The 5,257-nt window shown below is 43.0% G+C and overlaps 1 non-coding gene across 1 annotated transcript; it reads left to right on the plus strand.

Moving 5' to 3' along the window:
- Window positions 1–368: 368 nt before the first annotated feature.
- Trnat-ugu lies at window positions 369–443 on the plus strand. Its single transcript has one exon. It is a non-coding gene; the product is annotated as a tRNA-Thr (tRNA).
- Window positions 444–5,257: the final 4,814 nt, after the last annotated feature.

The raw sequence follows: 5,257 nt of genomic DNA on the forward strand, positions 1-5,257 counted from the left end.
TCTTTCCAGACAACTATTTTACAAAGGATGGTTATTTGGAAAGGTGTACCTTGAAATATTTTCGCCTATCTTCTCTCTTCAACATCAGTTACCGCATGGTCATCCACGGTAACTGTTCTTTCGGGAACAGATACTACCGTCATATATAGTTAAAATATGGCTTCCCGGCCATTGACCTTCTTGTGCGAACGCACACACTATGCCCGAACTCGTACGGTACTTGGTAGATTAATCTGCCACGAGTAATGAGTATGATGGGCAAACATCTATTAGGCGCACTACGAATGTAGTGGTGTGGACATGTTGGGAATGTGGGTCTCACGGGGAGCGTGCATGGGATAAGTCCCTGCAGTCGCACTATCCTGTGTGCCCGCGGTGGCTCAGATGGATAGAGCGTCTGCCATGTATGCAGGAGATCCCGGGTTCGAGTCCCGGTCGGGGCACACATTTTCAACATGTCCCCAGTGAAGTACATCAACGTCTGTTTGCAGCTAGGGTGTCCATTTAATTATCATTTCATTTCTAGCAAAGCTGCATGGTCATCCACGGTAACTGTTCTTTCGGGAACAGATACTACCGTCATATATAATCTCAATGTTGGTTCCACTACACTCCCTGTAAAGGAAACGTTATCGCTAACAGAACTATATGTTAGCAAAAATGAAAATTTTAGATTTTCATTATTAAGGTTTACTTATACTCTAAGTATCACTTCATGACATAGAAAACATATCAAATGTACGTACAGGATGGTAAAATACTGATATTGGGTGTTCATAACCATGAACCGAATTTTCTAACTATTGTAAGATTCTTCAATGGTAAGGTGGTTGGTGACCATGTCTGGGGGTCAACAAAAATAGAAACAAATTAAACACAATTGAGGCCAGAGGTATCAATTACGATAAAATGCACAATGGAAATATCAGTAAAGAGCAATAAAAAAGACGTACAGAGTTAAAAAAATTTAATAACTTCAGGGTATAAAGTACTCTACAGTGACTGATCAGGCCTTTTCATTATATCGGATATCTCGCGTTTCTGCTTCAATTAACCCTACAATAGTGATTACGTTTAACTACAGGTCATGGCTAAACGTACAAAAATTGTGAGAGATGGAGATGACCGCAGTTCTGAGTGTTCATTGAATATTACTTGCTGGCATAGGCGAGTGCATGTGTATACCTTTGGTCAACGGCGGCAGTGGCTGCTGTCTGCACAAGGTGTTAACCTGAGAATCTATTCTAAAACTCTCTCGACTTTTAAACACCAGGTACACACATTTCCTACGTCTTTGGTGAAGCTGAGACTCCTAGTTATTCCATAGCTAATTGGTATGGTACACGCTATTTGGCTGAAATAGTGCGTGGGACATTGCCTTTCAAATCGCTCACAAGCGTTAAGTGTCAGTGCTCAGTGCAATTCTCCGTACTAGGAGACATTGGAGTTTAACTCCTTGCGAGTTAAGACGAGCCTGTGAGCAAGTTCACATACTGACTCTCGCAATAGTCTCAGTGCAGCGAGAGTTGCCTTGCTCAAACACTCAGTGATTTTCTGCAACAGAAGAAGCGTATAACTCTGTATGCAATTTGTCTATATCAAAGCTGGTGGCCACGCGTTTTCTTTCTGGCCAGTCAGAGCATTCACACTTGTTATAACTCCACCAACTATAGTTTTTGTAACCTATCTCGGGCGTTGTTTCTTTCGTAGGGCAGAGATTAACTTATGCTACGTAAAACTAAGATAACATTTTTTTCTTTCACGTGCGTTTTGACACAGGTGGCTACAGTGAGTCCCCACTATTTTAAGTTTTGTTTCTCTAGAAGTTTGTTTGAAATCTCCTGCCGTGTTCCTGTAGCAAAAGCTCTCTGGAGGATGGTCATTAAAATCAGGGAAAGACCTACTTTTGCCGGCAGCCTATACAGTGGCTCCAGTGTCTCATTGTGTGCACTAAATGTCCCACTGTGAAGGTTTTACCCAAGTGCTTGATGGGCGTTAGGTCGTATAATTGTGCTTCCCTTAGTACTGTCTCATTGCTCGGGTCTGGGAAATTATTTGCTTGCAGTTACTAGTGTGAGTAGTAGTGATTTATATTCACAAAATGCCGGCTTCTTTATTAGATCTGTTTATTAATAAAGTGTGAACAGTTTCACGTGACTATGTCGTGTGACATATCGAGTGGAATATTGTAAAGAATTAAACAACGGTGTCGCAACAATAAACTCAGGACAGCAGAAAACAAACCAACATACGCGTTACTGAAAGGATCACTACAAAGGAACCCCTCAGGTAAAATAGGTGACACAAACATCAAACGAGCACGCGTTACACGCTATCTTGGGTACATATAGATGAGAGATTGGATTTCCACGAACACATAAGGCTACAAACGGACAAAGCAGAAAAAATGCTACATAAACTGGTAAGGCTCAATTCAAAACAATACACACTATGTCTACCAGTCATACCAACATACCACTGTGCGCTTTTCGAATCAGTACTCAGATTCGCAGCTAGCACGTCGGCACACAGACTGAACATGGTCACCAACAAAGCATCGGTCAGACGAGGGCAGAGAAGTGTCCTACTTAGGCTATCTGGAGCCTTCGGTACCACCTCAGCGAATGCACTGTGTGTGATGCTCCGAATATAATCAATAGATATCACGATCACATACAGAGCTGCAAGGTACTGGTTAAAGATGGGGAGACTAGATAAGGTACATTCAATAACTGCTGTGTCGATAGAGACGATAGAGACGATACGTCACCTTAAAAGTTGGCGTTTGGACACATGGTAAGGTGAAAATATGGTTCAAATGGCTCTGAGCACTATGGATCTTAACTGCTGAGGTCATTAGTCCCCTAGAACTTAGAACTACTTAAACCTAACTAACCTAAGGACATCACACAAATCCATGCCCCAGGCAGGATTCGAACCTGCGACAGTAGCGGTCGCACGGTTCCAGACTGTAGCGCCTAGAACCGCTGGGTCACCCCGGCCGGCTGGTAAGGTGAGTAGGATGTAAGTGATAGGGGACGTAGACTGCAAGACTTCCTCCATAACGTAAGGGAACGGTCGATAATGAAACATATCGATCCCAGCCACGGTATGGTACACTACTTAACCGGACACAGATCTTATCCCACGCACTGAGGCAGACACGTACATGCACATGTAGGGAAGAAGGTTCCCCAGAGCACACTCTAATTTGCTGCGGGCAATACGCGAACAACAGGGATACAGTACACTTAGACTACACAGAAGCATACATAGACATGTATACCGTAATAAGAGACGAAAATCAATGGGAACAACTAAACGCTTCGACAAACAGTATTTCTCAAACAACACATGAAGAGTACCTGCAGACACGGCGGACACGGCGATACCCATAGTGACAGGAAAGCAATGACAATGAAGAGGAACAAGAGGAGCAAAACGAGATGTGACAGTATTGTTAATAGACATAAGATGCTGGCGCTCTAGCCAAGATATCACCAAATGTTGTACACGGATGAGCAACACATAAGATTAGCAATACTATTTCTCTACTAATAACCACTTTTTGTGTATGTGACTGGCGGTCAACAGCTCGAAGAAATCATTCCGTGGTATTCACCGTAAGTCACAATCGTTGATGCAACTAACAAACCTCTCCTCGATCCTATCATCTTTTTATACTCTTCTTAAAAACAACTAAATTTTATTTGTATTTCAATCTTAAATTATTATTATTTTGAAAAGTATTATTCTTTGTAAAATGTTGTAGAAGAAACAAAAGGAAAGAAAACAGCAAAAACGATCAAAAAACAAAAATTGTAAGATGTGCGATGTGTTTTAGGACTTCAGGTAGCAGTTCTATAAATTCGGAATAAATAAATAAATCACAGTGTGTTCATATGATTCCTACATCGTTAGAGAGAATGCTTTTCTCTCCAGTTTTCCTTTCTTTGTCATGAAATACATTGTCTGCAGACTTCGCTGCCTGTTTGGTGGAAAGACAGTGCTAATGATCTACAGCCGTATTGAATTATGTAATGTATTCGGAATCACACGACGGTGGGAGACACTATGATTTATGGATATTTTGATCGGTGTGGGAGGCACGCACGGATAGCCGAAATGATAGTTCCGCTTCGAGTGCCGAGCGGGAAGGTTCTTGTTTATTTCGCACGACGCAGCGTCGCTTGTGTGAAGTTTTCCGCGTTATTGTTGATCTGTCTGCAGAGTGAGTCGCAGCGCCTCCGCTCCGCCTTACTGTCTGTTTGTGTTCGTCTACTTGCAGCGGCGTCGGCCGCTCCGCTATGGCTACCATGGTTTCCACGTGTACTCCACGAAAAGGAACTGTGAGCTTTACTGTCGATAAAACGACGCTACATGTGCAGCCCTGGTCTCTAGACATCCACGCTTGGCTTGTCGATACAATTCATGTGAACTGTGATCAGGTGCACACCGCATATTTTCACGCACACGAGTACGTGTTTTACGTGAAATTTATGGATCCCCTACACGTTGAAAGATTATTGTCGCGACATGGTTCTCAAGTACCGTTCAAGCATAGCGATAATTCCGTTACTATAATCCCACTCGCAGATGCTGAAACTGACTATACCAATATGCGAGTGTTCAAACTCCCGCCGGAAGTTGATGACAAATTTCTAAAGGATATATTGACTCCTTATGGTAACGTGAGAATTGTCCTTCGTGAACGTTGGTCTACTCAACACAGATTACACTGTTATAGTGAAATTCGTTCCATGGAAATGCATGTCAAACGCAATATTCCATTAAATTTATTAGTGTGTGGTTACCACGTTCGTGTCATGTATAATGGTCAAGAGGGAACCTGCTTCCTATGTAACGAAAGTGGACACGTTCGGACTAACTGTCCGCGGAGCGTTTTTGTACTGAATCCGTCATTAATGCAGCGTCGCAAATTGACCGTTGCTGATCTTGTTCCATCCACTCACGACGTCAGACCTACTTCTGCTTCAGATCATCATGATCAAAAAGTCACCTCTGGTAACTGTGTAACTGAATTTCCACCTTTACCTCCGCGACAGGTTCAGAATCCTATTTCCCCCAGGATAGAACCCGTAACGGTGAGAAACATGAGACGTCTTACTCAAGATGGAGAAGGTGAGGATTTGGCTGTGCCTTCTGTCTCAACCTCCTCCGCATCGATTGTGTCCCCCGCTCCTCTCGATGCTACGATACCTCCCATCCGTGGTACGGTGAGTGGCGAACAAGTTAT

The sequence above is a fragment of the Schistocerca americana genome, chromosome 7, assembly GCF_021461395.2.
Source record: "Schistocerca americana isolate TAMUIC-IGC-003095 chromosome 7, iqSchAmer2.1, whole genome shotgun sequence".
NCBI lineage: Eukaryota > Metazoa > Arthropoda > Insecta > Orthoptera > Acrididae > Schistocerca > Schistocerca americana.